The sequence below is a fragment of the Colossoma macropomum genome, unplaced genomic scaffold (genome assembly GCF_904425465.1).
Source record: "Colossoma macropomum unplaced genomic scaffold, Colossoma_macropomum, whole genome shotgun sequence".
NCBI classification, from domain to species: domain Eukaryota; kingdom Metazoa; phylum Chordata; class Actinopteri; order Characiformes; family Serrasalmidae; genus Colossoma; species Colossoma macropomum.
The window spans coordinates 1313754-1331489 of NW_023494806.1; the positions used below are offsets into that span (position 1 = coordinate 1313754).

Below are 17736 nucleotides of genomic sequence, written 5' to 3' on the forward strand. Positions count from 1 at the left end.
GGGACGGTGAGAGAGAGAGAGAGAGGGCGAGAGAGATAGACAGACACTTCTGAAGGCCGCTTGTGTTTTTTTTTGTGCGTGATTTCTGACTCTGACAGCTGGTGTCAGTGCGCGGTGGATGTCGAGCTGAGCAGAAACGAGAAGAAAACGTCACGTTGAGGGCAAGTTCGCAGTGGAGAAATCAGTACTTTCTCAAAAGCGTCGGACGTTTTGACACATTAGAGTGGCCTTGGCCTCTTCGGGCCGTTGCTGAGATACGTCAACGTGTCCGCCGTGTTGGTCCAGGCAAGACTGGCCTGTAAACAAATACAACTAAATGGTTTTTCTGGATGAAAACACTACAACGTTTACATTTCTCAACCGATTTCAGTGAGTCCTTTCATATTCAATGGGTTTATGATCTACATGGAGCGCGAAGAAGGTTTTGATTCTTGACGGCTCAAATCGCTGCTGGACGATTAGTTCTCCCATATTAGGTTCCTTCATCTGTCTGTGTAGTGATTTGTTTTTAAGACCTTTAAAAACTGTATGTTTTGCCATTTTAGGCCCGTTTTTTGTGCCCAGGAGTGTAAACTGATTTAGGCTCCCAGGGGCTTTAACACTTGGCCTCTTCAAAACAAAACGCTACCAACCAAAATCAAACCTGAGACAAAATACCCATAACTTACTTTTGTATTCAAGGGTTTATGATCTACATGGAGCACTAAGAAGGTTTTGTCTGCAGTTACTTCTATCTCGTTAGTTCTATTCGCTGCTGGACGCTGAAGAGAGGAGTGTGTATCAGCGTTGGGCTCGTGAATTCGTTTACTAATACGGGGGAAAATAATTAGTCAACAGGAATTGTTTGTTAAGCATGGATTTGGCTGAAGTTGGCTTCTTATTCGACTCTTCCGTTCCACCTGAAATGATGCAGCAGTTACTTTAATGGTGCGCCGGCGCCGGAATGAAACTGCAGCACCGTTGAAGGTGGAACGGAAAATTTGAGCTCAATCACTATGAAATAGTCGGCATGCAGAGACAGCAGTAACTTGATCACACGTGCCTAGCTAATGCTAGCTGATAGAATACATCTTATTTAAGGTGTGCTCACACTAGGCGATCCACACTGTGCCTGAGCACGTTTGACCCCCAGAGTCCAGTTCATTTGACTAGGGTGATCACTCCGTACCAGCTTGACTACTAAGAGATGGGCTCGGGCACGGTTCAGCTGGACTCTGGTCTAGTGTGACCTCGATTGTGACGTCAGTGATGCGACTGTCCCACTTTTCAGTTCATTCAAGAACTTTTGGCGGGGGGGTGCAGTCATGCTCGGCATGGTACAAGGGAACCGGGCATACATCCTTAGTTAACTCTGGGTACAGCTCTGTGTCGCGGGGTTGAGATGAAATCAAAATACAGTTCATATACAGTATATATCAGCGTATGTACAGTATCAGTTCATATTCAGTGTTTAATAGCTTATATACACTATATATCAGTCCATACACAGTACATATCACCTTATGTAGAGTATCAGTTCATATTCAGTGTTGAATAGCTTATATACACTATATATCAGTTCATACACAGTACATATCACCTTATGTACAGTATCAGTTCATATTCAGTTTATATTAGCTTATATACACTATATATCAGTTCATACACAGTACATATCACCTTATGTACAGTATCAGTTCATATTCAGTGTATATTAGCTTATATACACTATATATCAGTTCATACACGGTACATATCAGCTTATGTACATTATCAGTTCATATTCAGTGTTATTAGCTTATATACACTATATATCAGTTCATACACAGTACATATCACCTTATGTACAGTATCGTTCATATTCAGTGTTATTAGCTTATATACACTATATATCAGTTCATACACAGTACATATCACCTTATGTACAGTATCAGTTCACATTCAGTGTATATTAGCTTATATACACTATATATCAGTTCATACACAGTACATATCAGTTTATGTGCAGTATCAGTTCATATTCAGTGTTATTAGCTTATATACACTATACATCAGTTCATATACAGTACATATCAGCTTATGTACAGTATCAGTTCATATTCAGTGTTTATTAGCTTATATACACTATATATCAGTTCATACACAGTACATATCAGCTTATGTGCAGCATAGGTTCATATTCAGTGTTATTAGCTTATATACACTATGTATGAGTTCATATACAGTACATATCAGTGTATGTACAGTATCAGTTCATATTCAGTGTATATAATCTTATAAACACTATCCATGAGTTCATATACAGTATTTAGCAGCATATATATGCAGTATCAGTTCAGTTTCAGTGTATGTTAGCTTATATACACTATGTATGAGTTCGTATACAGTATATGTCAGCATATATCCAGCATATAGCAGTTCAGATATAGTGCATATCAGCTCAAATACCGTATACATCAACTTATATAGAGTATCAGTTTATGTTCACCATATGTTTCAGCTTATAGCATAATCAGCTCACATATACTGCATATTAGTTTATATACAATATATATCAGTTCAGATACAGTTTATATCCGTTCATATACAGTATATATTAGCTTACGTACAGCATATTTGAGGTTATAGTATATAGCATTTCATATACAGTATAGATCAGTCTACATACAGTGCATATGAGTTTATTTTCACTATATATAGAGATAGAGACTGACTGAGGTCTCCAGGTAATAGTTTATCTCAGTTTAAGTCGAATGTTTGAACAGAAATTATCAGTAGGAAATGTAGAAAATCAGAAAATGAGGTTGTGATTGACGTCGATTTGGAGCTGTGTGGTTCAGGGCCCTCAGGAACCTTCATACAGGACCCGCCGAGATATTGTTACAGGACAAAAACACAGGTAAGAAGCTCATAAGTCAAAATATCAACTGTACACTGCAAAAAATGATGAGAAATCATCTTAAATCTAGTCTAAATGGCTAATATTTTTCATTTGAGATTGTTGCACAAATATTATAAGATCATAAAATGTATTTCTAGATGGTTTTCCTTATTTTGAGTAATTATATTAAGTAAAATGATCTCTCTATATTTTAAGAAATGTGCATGAAACCAGCAAAAATTATCTGCCAACAAAGTGAGATGATTTTACTCAAAACAAGTAAAAATGTCTCGAAATAAGTCAAAATAGTCTTAAATTAAGCCTACAGCAGTCTTAAAATGAGGAATTTTAGCTATATTGACTAGATTTAAGATAATTTTACCTGCCAATAAACCATTTTTTGCAGTGTATGCCTCTAATAGAGAGACGAGGCAGTGACAGGACGCTTCGTCTTCTTGCAGGAATCGTAAACTCAGTGAAGCGTTCAGTTTTATCCATCTTTATTTATGACTTTTTTGTGGAGACTTAATTCCAGTCGTGTGTTATCGTATATCTGTAATGTCTGTGGCGTTGATGATTTGGAGGTTATTTGCATGTTTTTTGCACAATAAACATCAGGTATCTTCCTGCGCTGGGTAATGTGTGACTCTTATCGTGGCTGATTTGGTATTTAAATCCACTCTAAACCTTCTGAAAAAGACCTATAGTAACTCTGGAGGACTCCAGTGCAGACAGTCGCTATAGTTTATGACAGCGTACTACACACGTTATAGGTTACTGTAAGGCAGCCCTGCAGGGGAGAATGTATTATAGATTAATTGGTCCCACTTTATATTAAAGTGTCTCTAATACCTATGTAGTTACATGTGAACAACAATGTAACTACTAATGATTTAGTCACTGTTACAGATGGATTACAGCAGTACACCGTATGTAATTACACATGTGTATCAACTTCAGTTTTGCCTCATGTAATTACACAAGTGTATCTTGATAGTTGTAACAGCCTATTCTCTCTGATGTAATTACACAAGGGTAATAACATGAATGTAATTACATTTGTAATCAGACTGGAGCAGCAGTTTTTTTCAGACATTTTAGTAAAAAAAATGGTTCTATTTGAAACCATGAACACTCAAAGAACCCTTTGCATGTTTAAGTGGTTCTTTGCATGGTAAAATGTATTTTCACACTGACGGAGAATGTGCTATAGGTGGTTCTATATAGAACCTTTTTGAAAAACCTTCTATATAGCACCAAAAAAGTGTTCTTCTGTTGACATCGTAACAGTGGAAGAATCCTTTTTGGTGCTATATAGAACCGTATACACATTCTCCATCAATCTGAAGAACGATTTAACCATGCAAACAACCACAATCATGCAAAAGGTTCTTAGACTGTACATGTTTCTATAAGAACCATCTTTTTTAAGAGTGTAGAAAATGTCAGGTGGTGCAACCACACAGTGTTCAAAAATCTTATGTTTTTAAGTTACACTCTTAAAAAAGGTGGTTCTACAAGGGTTCTTTGGTCCATGAGTTCTATATAGGACCATTTGCAGGCTCAAATGGTTCTTTGCATGGTGAAATCGTTCTTCAGATTGATGGAGAATGATGTGTTGCTATATAGAACCATATACAACACATTCTCCATCAGTCTGAAGAAACTTTTCACCATGCAAGGAACCATTTAAGCACAAAATCCTTCTACATAGAACTCATGGTTCTAAAATAGAACAAATAGAACCATTCCTTTACTAAAGAATACTGGAAGAACCATCATTTTTAATAGTGTACAACTAATGAAAACATGTATAAACTAGTCTTTGTACTTGGACCCCTGTATAAACGTTTGTCCTTAAACTCAAGTGTAAACATACATACATTATTTATTATTACAGATAAATAAACATTATTATTGTCATTATATTTATATGAATAACGCACGTTCATGTTTTTTCTGGGGTCTCACCAAAACCCAAAAATTACAGTTTTTTCAAATTTTTGCATAAGAGAAACAAACATATTAGCATAAAATCAAGTCAAACTGTTTTATTCATAATTATTTGTTTATAATTTCTTTTCAAACAGTTGACTTAATCTGTTTATATGGATGGATGGTTGCACCAGCTGACATGTTTAGCTTTTAGGAGGCCTAAAATAAACTTTATTTTGATGCTCTGAAAACAAATTCAAACAAAAAAGGAAGTAATGTAAAATAATGTGATATATGTGATGCATTTATTAAATTATTTAATAGGAAAACAATTTACTGGGACACAAACAATGCATGTCATGTCACTGACACACAAATATAATGCAAAAATCTTTCTATATGTATTCATTACCTTTATAGTTACCATTATAGTGAATTGGGTTATTACATAATTGCATGTCAACAATTGTATGTAATGTAAATATATAGTAATTGAATTTATGTAAACATGGCACGGTGACAGAAATAACTTTATATTTCTAAAGGTTAACCAGATTTTTCCACCTGCACAATAGACAAGATGATAAATATGCAGTGTGCTAAATGTGCTGACCAGTTGGGTTGAATCCCAGCTCGTAGGACTACAATGCTACACTGTAAGTCTAGATAAGTTAAAGTTACTTCAAAAATTTGAGGAAACAGTTTGCCTTAAAAAAATGAAGTAATGTGTAATAAAAACGAGTTAGAATAACTATAACTTTTGAGTTAGGCTAACATAAACACGTTTGTGCAACTCTTAAATTCTAATTATGTTAATTTAATGTCTTGAAACTGCAATTTAACTATGTTTTATTCGGCAATTGAGAATTTTCTTCTAAATTAAGTGATATTGACCACTTTGCCAAACACCGAAGGGTTAACCTTTACTGTGAACACGGTCACTGACCAACACAAACGCCCACTCATCAGCAAAGAGAACAATAGCCTTCACTCTTAGCCAACAACACAACGTCAGGCAGCTGAGTATAGCATATATAATAAACATGTGCTGAGGAAAGGCAGCCTGGGTGGAACGACAGCACACTGACGAGTAAAGTGAGTGAGTAAAACAAAGGGAAAGAAACACTCAGTATGCAAATAGACGGAGCCAGGAGCCAATGGGAAAGGAATATACGCTTTATCTAACAAGATCGTGTTAACAAAACAAAACGTAACTGTATTTCACAGCTTACTTAGCTTCACTCAGTTTCACACATTCGTTCAGCAACTTTAACGAGAAAGAAACGATTAAAACCAACAGAAATGTCATTTGTTGAATGTGGCGGTTTCGAAGTTGCCATAGCAACAGACTGAACTAAATAGCAATAAGTTAGTTCAATCAAAAACGTTCCCCTAACTTAAAACCGTTGAGCAATATGTGGGATATATTGAGTTTTATGTACAACAGACTTAATTTATTTGAGTTAAAATAAAATGCGGGAATACAGTGAAGCTGTATTTCACAGCTTACTTAGCTTCACTCACCAACAGAAAACCAACAGAAATGTCATTTTTTGAATGTGGGGGTTTCAAAGTTGCCATAGCAACAGACTGAACTAAATAGCAGTAAGTTAATTCAACTCAAAAACTCCATTTGAGTGTACAAAATCATCAAAAACATTCCCTTAACTTGAAACTGTTGAGCAATATGTGGGATATACTGAGTTTTATGTACAACAGACTTAATTTATTTGAGTTAAAACAAAATGCGGAATTACAGTGAAGCTGTATTTCACAGCTTACTTAGCTTCACTCAGTTTCACACATTTGTTCAGCAACTTTAACGAGAAAGAAGCAATTAAAACCAACAGAAATGTCGTCATTTTTTGAACAGACTGAACTAAACTGAACTAAACAGACTGAACTAAATAGCAATAAGTTAGTTACGTTCCCTTAACTTAAAACCGTTGAGTGTGTGGGTTATACTGAGTTTTGTGTACAACAGACTTAATTTATTTGAGCTAAAACACGATGCGGGATTACAGTGTAGAGTTATGAGCATTTTAGTGAAACAACAGCTGGTTTACCCATTAGCCGCATTTTTCCACCAAATTGCTCGTTTTTTTTTTAATGCACACTTATCACTTGTTTACGTCGCGGCGCTAATTCGCTCGCCGGTTCTGGCCGTGCCTTACACATGCTAATTCCCCCCACGGTTAAGCAATTACTCCTTGCTAAATGAATGCGATAGCATAGCTAATCTCCTCTAAGCTCAGCTCCCAGTTCAGTGGAAAAACGTCTCCAGCTCACTCTCTTAAATAATACATTGATAGCGAGCAGCAATTTGCATTAGCTTTAGCACCCGCGCTAGTCAATAGGCTTTTATCTCTCTCCTCATTGAAGCGAATGGGGAAGGGGGGGGGCTTTTCAGCGTGCCACCATCAGGAGAGTTCTCCTCAATGCCAGGAGCTCTTGGACGAAGGGAGGTGAGGAGAAAGGGATTTTGTCCCGATTCTGGGCCTCTGCTCCACTCCGGCCTTTAGTTCGAGGCTGAAAAGACGCAGACGCACTCAGACAATATTGAAAACGGCCGTCCCTGAACGCAAAGCAGACCTTTTCCCTCCGTTTACGGGTGTTAAAGGTGTAATGAATTGTTTTTAAAGCGTAATTAGATGGAAATTGACCATTCTTACCCTCCACTAACAGCATTCGGCTCGGCTCAGTTCAGTTTTATTTGTATGGCTTTCTGCAACAAGGCTTTTCTAAGGGAGCGTCTCTGAAGAGAAACACGAAAATAAACGGAAAAGTCTGTAAAAAAACAGGTACCACTTTAGAATGAGACTACCCTGATACGCGGTTTGTGAATGGTTTAAAATGAGTTTATTAATGGCTGTTAATTAGGTCAGAAACACCTTAAAAATCATTAATAAACAGTTATAACACATTATTAAAAGTGGAAATATGAGCTGTTGCATCTGATGAAGCTGGCAGTTTTAATGCTGACTGATATGCAATCAGCAAGAATTGTGGTTTAACTTCGCACAAAAATTATGGTTCTTTAAGGGTTCTTTAGTACAGTTTAGTAACCATGAACACTCAAAGAACCCTTTGCATGATTAAAGGGCGCTTTGCATTATGAAATGGTTCTTCAGATTGACGGAGAATGGGGTATGTGGTTCTATATAGAACCTTTGTGAAAAGATATATATAGCACCAAAAAGTGTTTTTCTATCGACATCGTAACAATGGAAGAATCCTTTTTGGTGCTATATAGAACCATATACACATTCTCCGTCAATCTGAAGAACGATTTCACCATGCAAACAACCACAATCATGCAAAAGGTTCTTAGACTGTTCATGGTTCTATAAGAACCATCTTTTTTAAGAGTGTAGAAAATGTCAGGTGGTGCAACCACACAGTGTTCAAAAATCTTATGTTTTTAAGTTACACTCTTAAAAAAGATGGTTCTACAAGGGTTCTTTTTGAAAAGGGTTCTGTACAGCCCAAAAAGGGCTCTTTTATAGTGACAAGCCTGACATCGTAATAAAAGGTTCTATATAGAACCATAGAATCATCTATAGCACACTCTCCATTCATCTGAAGAACGCTTTCATGATGCAAAGAACCCTTCAATCATTCAAAGGATAATTTGAGTGTTCATGGTTCTATATACAACCATTTTCTTTACCAAAGAACCCTTGAAGAACCATCATTTTTAAATGTGTATATAAATGAACGCGGGTTCACTATTAGACAAATAACAGATCACTGGTGCCCTTTTTATTTGTGTGTTATAACTGCTTATTAATGCTGTTTAAGGTGTTTATAGCCTAATGAATAACTATTAAAAAACTAATTTTAAACCATTCATAAATGCTTTATAAAGGTAGTCTTATTCTAAAGTGGTAACAAAAAACATTTATTTGGCATAACTAATAGCCAAATAAATATATATGGCATATATATATACATGACACACACACTATATATAGAATCAGTGAGATTCAGAGCGGTTTGGTGTGAAATGGTTCAGATCTCTTTACAGTGGTGGTGATAGGAACCAGGGGTCGCCATGACTACAACACAAACATAGACATTTTATTTACTATCCAGAACCACCAGTGAACCTACACGAGTCTTCTGAGTTTATATGGAATGTTGATGATGGAAAATAGTGGAAAATCTGAAATAGTAAGTTTTCTTTGGGGACTATTTTGCCTCACAGCGCCCTGCATATTCTGTATCCCTCCACCATGAATGGAGTTTAAGGCTAAAATCTTTTCTAAACTATCATAAAACAGTGTCTCAGTCATCAGGCAGTGAATTCATAACCATTTACTGTAGTAACTTTCTGTGAGGGAGCTTTTAGAGGTGGACGTCTGGTTCCTATCACCACCACTGTGAACAGTTCGGTAAGTTTCTCTAGAACAGAGCGTTTCACACCAAACCACTCTGAACCACCCTGTTTACATCTCATTTTAATTATGCAGGAATTTTGTAAATTTGGCGGAGTTCCCCTTTAACTATCATTAGCATGAAGGAAGGAGACCAGATAGAAACACTCATTACAAAGATGGTTCTTCAAAGGTTCTTCTCCTTTGGCAAACGCAATGGTTCTATATAGAACCATGAACACTCAAAGAACCATTTGTGTGGCTTAAATGGTTCTCTGCATGGTGAAATGGTTCTTCAGATTGATGGGGAAATTGGAACACTTCTAAATAGCACCAAAAGGAGTTCTGCTATTATTACAAGCTTCCAGAGCTCTTTTTGATGCTGCATAGAACCATAAACAGCACAGTCTCCATCGATCTGAAGAACCATTTCACCATGCAAGTCATACAAATGGTTCTTTGAGTGTTCATGGTTTAAATAAAACCATTGTCTTGACTAAAGAACCATCTTTTTTAAGCCTGTACAATAACTTATGTCCTTAGTTTCCAAACTATTGAATATCTTGTTTTTGTGCTCTGTTAGAAATAAAGTTTCTGTTCAGGTACATTTTTAGTTTATAAGGGTACAAACAGTGTAAATGTTCCCTCAAAGCTCCAACAGTGGTTTTAAGGTCTGATTGTGAACCTTAAATATGTTTCTCCAGGTGAAAAGTTTGTATTTGTATCTTTTCATAACCGAATGTTTTAAACAGAACAGTAAAATAAAAGCCTGGAGACGAGACGGGGTGTGTGGAGTCAGTACAGCTTAGAACATATCATTTCAGTGGATTATGGTTCAGTTATGTTCCCTGACTAAAGGTACTGAGATGGAGCCTTGAGGGTTCCACCCCAGTGACAAGAGGGGAACTGACCCAGTGACAGTCTAGTACCTTTATTTCTGGGATTGCACTGTTTTCGGTTGAATCTAGGTCAAAAAGAATCAGTAAATCATTGCTGTCTGTTTTTATTTACTGGGTTTGTAGCTCCAGTGCTAAAGTTAAAGACGTGAACTCCCAGCCGATCGACCACATTCAGAGTAAGCCGTGGGGGGTTGGGGGTCTGGGGTAGACGTGTATAAATGAGAGTATGTGCTGAGCTCTTTGTGCTGCTGGGTGGGTCTCTGCGTGAACACATGGCCGTCTCATTAGCGATGCTGCGGCTGTTGAGCAGAACTCCAGATGTGCGCTGTTAAAAGCATGTGGATGCGATCACGCAGCAGAGATTCAAAGCGGGGTCTTCACGCGCCGGCTCGCCAGCCTGGGGTTTTATAGAGAGGCGGAAAGTGTTTCAGGTGGACTAAGGTCACCTGGGGTCACAGAGAAGACCACCAAACCCGCCAAACAATTTGGGAACTACTTTCTTTACTTTGGAATTTGAGATGAAATTTGAAATTTGAACCTCCAATCATGCTTCATAAGGCTTTAATAGTTCCTTGGTAGCTTATAAGCGTGTACAAGTGTCACTATTCATTATAATGCTTTGTAAAGGATAACGACCTTATAAAGAAGCTATAGTACATATTAACAATAATAAAATGATTATAAGTAATTAAAATACTTACAAAAGTAAATTGATGTTTTATTCTTTGCTATAAATAATAAAAATGTACTACCAACTTTATTTCTGTAATGTGAGGAGTCAGTGGGTGCGTTTATATGCACTTAATAATCTGATAACTGCAGAAAATCAGATTTTGTCGGTAATCCGATCAATGTGTTTATATGCTCTTGAGTAATTAGATAATGGGGAAACTCCAGGTCTACATGAGTCAGACAGTAATCAGATTTCTGCTTTGCAACCAGCCAATAAAGTCACAGAAGAAGACGAGACGTAAATGTAATGTAAAACTCAAACTTCATGAGCGGCTTTATTTTTTAAACATTGCGCTACTTTACCTGAAAATATGAACAAACATCGTCTAAACGATGAAGAATATGTAAATCCTTCATTTCGTCAAGCAAGTATTTGGTTTTGCTGCGTCTCGCGGTGACGCTGCTCACTTATTTCCGGTACCGCCGTCTGTTTTCACACATGCTCAGACTGAGAAATCCGAAAGAAATCAGAGTAAGAGTTTACAGCACTGAGAAATCTGATTACCGAGCTAAAATCCAACCAGAATAATCAGATAACTGCAGAAGCAATTATGATCGGATTATAGAGTGCATGTAAACCGACTCACTGTTGCAATTTAAATTGTATTCATTATATTTATTTATGTATTTCTCAAGATTACAGTAAACAAAAATGCAAAGTAAGAACATATACTGTATGTAATATACTGTATGTATATAACATACTGTATATAACAAGATATACAGTATGTTATAGAGCAGAGTGTTAACAGTACATTCATTGTGAAGAGCACAATATTTAATATGATAAATTGTCACAAAGCATGTTTCCAGAATAGAAAACATATTAAAAACATTATGAGCGACGGAACGCTGAACTTCTGACAGTCTCCGAATTCGCCGTCTTTCTAAAACATCACAAACATCAAAGCCAGTGTTGTGAGCAGTCAGTGTTGCTGAGTTTTACTACATTTTGCAGTAGTTTGTTGGAAGTTCAACTACATTCATATTTGCCTTGTGACTAAAGTAGTTATGTTACCTGTCGTTGCCCTTTTGGTGTAGATCACTACTGAAATATGACACTTTCCCATGAATAGTGAGGTATTTTATGTTTTTGGTTTATGTATAATCTGTGAATTCAGAGAGAGAGAAATTGAATCTCCTCAAAAAGATGGTTCTTTAAGGGTTCTTTATATAGAACCATGAGCATTCAAAGAACCATTTGCGTGTTCAAATGGTTTTTAGCATGGTCAAATGGTTCTTCAGATTGATGGAGAATGTGTTGCATATGGTTCTATAAAGAAACTTTTTGAAAAGCGTTCTATATAGCACAAAAAAGGGTTCCCCTATAGTTACAAGCTTATATTGTAAAAATTGCAGAACCATTTTTGGTGCTACGTAGAACCCTTTTCAAAAAGGTTCTCTATAGAACCCTTGTCTTTCTTTCTTTTCTCCCTATGCTCTTAAAAATATGGTTCCTCCAGGGTTCTTTAGTAAAGAAACTGGTTTTATATAGAAACATGAACACTCATAGAACCATTTATGTGGTTCTTTGCATCAGTAAAATGTTCTTCAGATTGATGGAGAATGTGTTGCATATGGTTCTATAAAGAACCTTTTTGAAAAGGGTTCTATATAGCACAAAAAAAGGGTTCTTCTATAGTTACAAGCTTATATTGTAAAAATTGCAGAAACATTTTTGGTGCTATGTACAACCCTTTTCAAAAAGGTTCTCTATAGAACCCTTGTCTTTCTTTCTTTTCTCCCTATGCTCTTAAAAATATGGTTCCTCCAGGGTTCTTTAGTAAAGAAACTGGTTTTATATAGAAACATGAACACTCATAGAACCATTTACGTTTTACGTGGTTCTTTGCATCAGTAAAATGTTCTTCAGATTGAGGGATAGTGTGTTTTATATGGTTCTGTATAGAACCTATTTGAAAAGGGTTCTGTATTACACAAAAAGGGTTCTTCAATAGTTACAAGCTCGTATATAACAATAGCACAACCCTTTTTGGTGCTCTATTGAACCCTTTTCAAAACGATTCTATATAGAACCATTTTCTTTACTAAAAAAACCTTGAAGAACCCTCATGTTTAGGAGTGTAGATTTCTCCCTACACTCTAAAAATGATGGCTATTCAAGGGTTCCTTAGTAAAGAAAATGGTTCTATATAGAAACATGAATACTCAAAGAACCATTTACATGAAGCTTGAATGCAACAGAAGACCCCTTTTGGGTTCTATGTAGAATATACAACACATTCTCCATCACTCTGAAAAACCATTTCACCATGCAGAGAATCATTTAATAATGCACATGGTTCTGTGAGTGTCCATGGTTCTATGTAGAACTATTATCTTTACTAAAGAACCCTTGAGGAACCGTCTTTTTAAGTGGGTAGCTTTGCTGCAGTCCAGCTTCTTCCAGTGTGAAGTAAATGGTAGATGTGCTTTTAAAGTAGCTGCGATCAACAGATCAAACACAGCAAGTTCTCCGAAAACACGACTTCCAAGTCGCGTCAGCCGGACAGAAAAGATAAACACTGTTATTCGCCTTTTCAGCACAGGCAGGTGTTCTGTTCCTCCCACTGACGAGAACACAATAGCAGCCTGAACGCTCACCTGAGCACCTGAGCGCAGGTAAACGCGCACCTGCAGCCCCTAATCACACAGCCGCATTTGAATAAAACCGCTTCGAAACAAAGCAGTCGCCGCCAGCCATGCAAATCAGGCGAGGTCATTTAAATATCTTACAATAACAGCCAGAACATGATCGCGCATTGTTCTCATTTCAGGCCTGGCTGCTGGGTTGAAGGGGAAGTCCACTAATTTTTCTAAAATTTCCTCGTCATTCAGTGGTTGAGGTGTGAGGGTTATTACAGTTCACTGAGATGAAAACTAGCAAAAAAATGTGTTTGTTAATTACAATAAAAATGAAAAGCGAAATTTAATAAAACTATGTCAACTAAAACTAAATAGAATTAGAGGGAAAACCTTTAGTTTTAGTGTTTTTCAGTGTGTGAATGAGAGTTTAGAAGGAAAGCTGGGCTCAGCTGAGCTCCGTCTACTGCAGTCTCAAATCTTCACACTCAAGTCCCGAGTCAAGTCCCAAGTAAAGAGAGTCGAGTCTCAAGTCAAGTCCCAAATAAAGACAGTTGAGTCTCGAGTCAAGTCCCAAATAAAGATAGTCGAGTCTCGAGTCAAGTCCCAAGTAAAGATAGTCGAGTCTCGAGCCATGTCCCAAGTAAAGAGAGTCGAGTCTCAAGTCAAGTTCCAAGTAAACAGTCAAGTCTCGAGTCAAGTCCCAAATAAAGATAGTCGAGTCTCGAGTCAAGTTCCAAGTAAAGACAGTCGAGTCTTGAGTCAAGTCCCAAGTAAAGATAGTCGAGTCTCGAGTCAAGTCCCAAGTAAAGATAGTCGAGTCTCGAGTCAAGTTCCAAGTAAACAGTCGAGTCTCGAGTCAAGTCCCAAGTAAAGACAGTCGAGTCTCGAGTCAAGTTCCAAGTAAACAGTCGAGTCTCGAGTCAAGTCCCAAGTAAAGACAGTCAAGTCTCAAGTCAAGCCTCGAGTAAAGACAGTCGAGTCCCAAGTCAATAGTCCTAATCTTTGAGTCCTAAATAAGTCAGTCTGCATTCTTCGGCCAATTTAAGGCCACAACACTGAAAGTACTACTGAACTTAATAAGAAAAAACTTTATATTTGAAGATCATTTTTGGTGATTTTTGGGAACATCTGGCGATAAAAACTAGCTCAGCACTAAAACAAGTTCAGCCGACTAAACTCAGCCGCTAGTTTGAATTGAATTCAGACGACGACAGAAACCAAAACGGCCAAACTGAACGAAGTTTACAGAAAAGACAGTAAAATGACACGAGTGTTAAAAGCTGAAGTTCACTTTTTTGCCAGCTCCAATTTGAATTTTCCGTTCCACCTTAAATGATGCAGTTACAATCCAGCACCTCTCTGCTGCACCATTTAAGGTGGAACAGAAAATTCCAAGCTCGCTCGAAGCTGGCGAGCAAGAAGTCACCTTCAGCCTCGTGGTGAACGCTGTGCTTGTTTTACCTGCAGAAGCTGTTAAATCGGTCAAACAGAGACTGCGTTTGTTTAGTTTTGCTACCAGGAGGAAAGCGGTCAGTGCACCTGGTGAGTTTCTCCAGTAAGCGTTTACGTGCTGAGTGAGGGTTTGATTGATGCTGTTGATGCTTCGCTTGTTTCCAGCTTACGGAGGAGAACTTGAGCTCTAAACGCTTCACTCGTCTTCCGAAATTAAATAAACCGAGTATAAACACAGCGACAGAATCTGACGCCGCTGTTTATTCAGTTCACGGCAGGAAACGAATCCATTCACATGAAAAATAATCGACTGTGTAGAGACCCGTCTGCAGACTGACTCTCCACGATTCTTCCACTTTAGGTCTCAAGTCTTTCCGAGTCATGTCTCTCAAGTCTGAGTCAGAGTCAGAGTCGCTGCTGTTTAGCTCGAAGTCGAGTCCCAAGCCTTTCTCAGTTTTCTCGAGTCGACTCTAAAGTCATCAAATTCGTGACTCGAGTCCAGGTCATATGACTCGTGTCCACACCTCTGGTATAAAGATGTTTGCATTTTAAGTTAATTTAAGTTAGTTATCGAGACCCAGTTTGGAGAAGCGCTGTGTGAGTCTTCGTCTGGATACTGTGTACTGTAGTGTTCCATTGGAGAACGTTTAGAGAGGTTCTCTGCAAGACCCCAGTTTGCACACCAGGCCTGAAAGTAAAAACTAAACTAAAACTAGTACTGCACCATTAGAACTAACTGAAATTAAGATTACTGAGAAAAACTTTTCAGTGTGTCAGTGAGAGTTTAGAAGTGCGTCTGTGTGTTTGGTCTTCAAACACTGGGGGCAGTCGTGGGCTGGAGGTTAGGGAACCAGCCCTGTGACCGGAAGGTCATCGGTTTGATCCCCTGAACTGACAGTAAGTGACTAAAGTGCCCTTTGAGCAAGACCCCCAACCCCCAACTGCTCCCCGGGTTAAATGCGGAGGTGAAATTTCCCCGTTGTGGGACTAATAAGCATCACCTAATCTTAATCTTGATCTAATCTTAGTGAAAGCTGAAGCCGAGCCGAACTGTTGGGTTAATTTCATTCTGATCCTTATCAAACACCTCATCATAACACTGAACATAAAACCACAACTGAAAGTAAATAAAAACTAAAATAGACTGTTACTTTTCAGAAAAAAAAAACAAAACTAAAACTATTAATGCATCGTAAACCAACTGAGGCTAAACTGAAATCATAGTCAAAATGAAAAACTACATAAAAATAAAAACTAATGAACTCATTTCAGAACTATAACAACCCTGAAGCAGTCACTCAGAGCGGTTTGGTGTGAAATGGTTCAGATGTCTTTACAGTGGTGGTGATAGGAACCAGGGGTCGCCATGACTACAACACAGATATAGACATTTTATTTACTATCCAGAACCACCAGTGAACCTACACGAGTCTTCTGAGTTTATATGGAATGTTGATGATGGAAAATAGTGGAAAATCTGAAATAATAAGTTTTCTTTGGGGACTATTTTGCCTCACAGCGCCCTGCATGTATCCCTCCACCATGAATGGAGTTTAAGTTCTCTAAACTATCATAAAACAGTGTCTCAGTCATCAGGCAGTGAATTCATAACCATTTCATGTAGGAACTTTCTGTGAGGGAGCTTTTAGAGGTGGACGTCTGGTTCCTATCAGCACCACTGTGAACAGTGCTGACTCGGTAAGTTTCTCTAGAAACCAAACCGCTCTGAACGACTCTGTTTACATCTCATTTTAATTATGCAGGAATTCCCCACCGAAGCAGAGGGCAGTTCGTACGGCTGTAAAAGCCAGTTCTCCTCAATTTCGGGGGGGGTTTGTGGTTTATTGGTGTTTGGTAACGCTGTTAGCTGCAGGCCCGGAGCTTTTCTCACCCATTCCTACCCAGTTTATTTTCAGAAAGGAAGCCAGTGTGAAAATTCTCCTCTTGTAGCGTTTCTCAGCTGTAATTGGGCTCTGCTTCTTATTTTGGTTCCGAATATGTTTACACTGAACCCTTGAAGTGGCATTAAAGCTGTTTTATAAGCGTAATTAAATGTGATTAAAATGGACAAAACACACATTTTGTTGAGATGAAAGCAGTGAGATGTTTCACACACTGCTCTTGGAGAACGCGCTAGTGTGAAAAGTTTGTGGTTCTGCTGCTGCAGGCGATTGTTTCAGACTTTAATTTTAGCGTTTTCCTAAAATACGCACAATTTATTTCGTCCCCCTGAGGGACACTTATAACGCTTGTGTGGTTTTGTAGACCCAAAAAGTTTATTAAACTCTTAGAATTAAACAGGCTGTTTTTGTTTCTGTGCCTTTAAGACTGATCTATGTAAATGAGCTCTGTTCTAATTGGCTGCCCTGTATTGTGCCTCATTCAAAAAGCAGCCTGGGCTAAAAGACTCTTTATAATTTCAACATGAATGGGTGGAGCTAAACTGCTGTAGGTTAAATGGGTGGGGCTAAACGGCTGTAGGATGAATGGGGGGAGCTTAACTGCTGTAGGCTGAATGGGTGGAGCTGAACTGCTGTAGGTTGAATGGGAGGAGCTAAACTGCTGTAGGCTGAATGGGTGGAGCTGAACTGCTGTAGGTTGAATGGTGGGGCTAAACTGCTGTAGCTGAATGGTGGAGCTAAACTGCTGTAGCTGAATGGGTGGGGCTAAATTACTGTAGGCTGAACGGGTGGAGCTAACTAATGGGTGGGGCTAAACTAATAGGTGGGGCTGAACTGCTGTAGGCTAAATAGATAGGAATATGTGAATGCGAATGACATCACAAAAATTCATTTTCAAAACAAGCTGTTTTTGCAGCTTAGTTTCAATAAATGGATGAGGAATATTATGAAACTCAGCAGTGTTTACAGTCACAGAGCACCCCTCATTTTATTCA

At 38.1% G+C, this 17736-nt stretch overlaps 1 protein-coding gene across 3 annotated transcripts in view; it reads left to right on the forward strand.

The window, feature by feature from the left end:
- The window catches only part of fbrsl1 (fibrosin-like 1), a 511912-nt gene that overhangs the window by 264367 nt on the left and 229809 nt on the right, over positions 1 to 17736 (forward strand). The gene's annotated exons all lie outside the window — the stretch shown is intronic.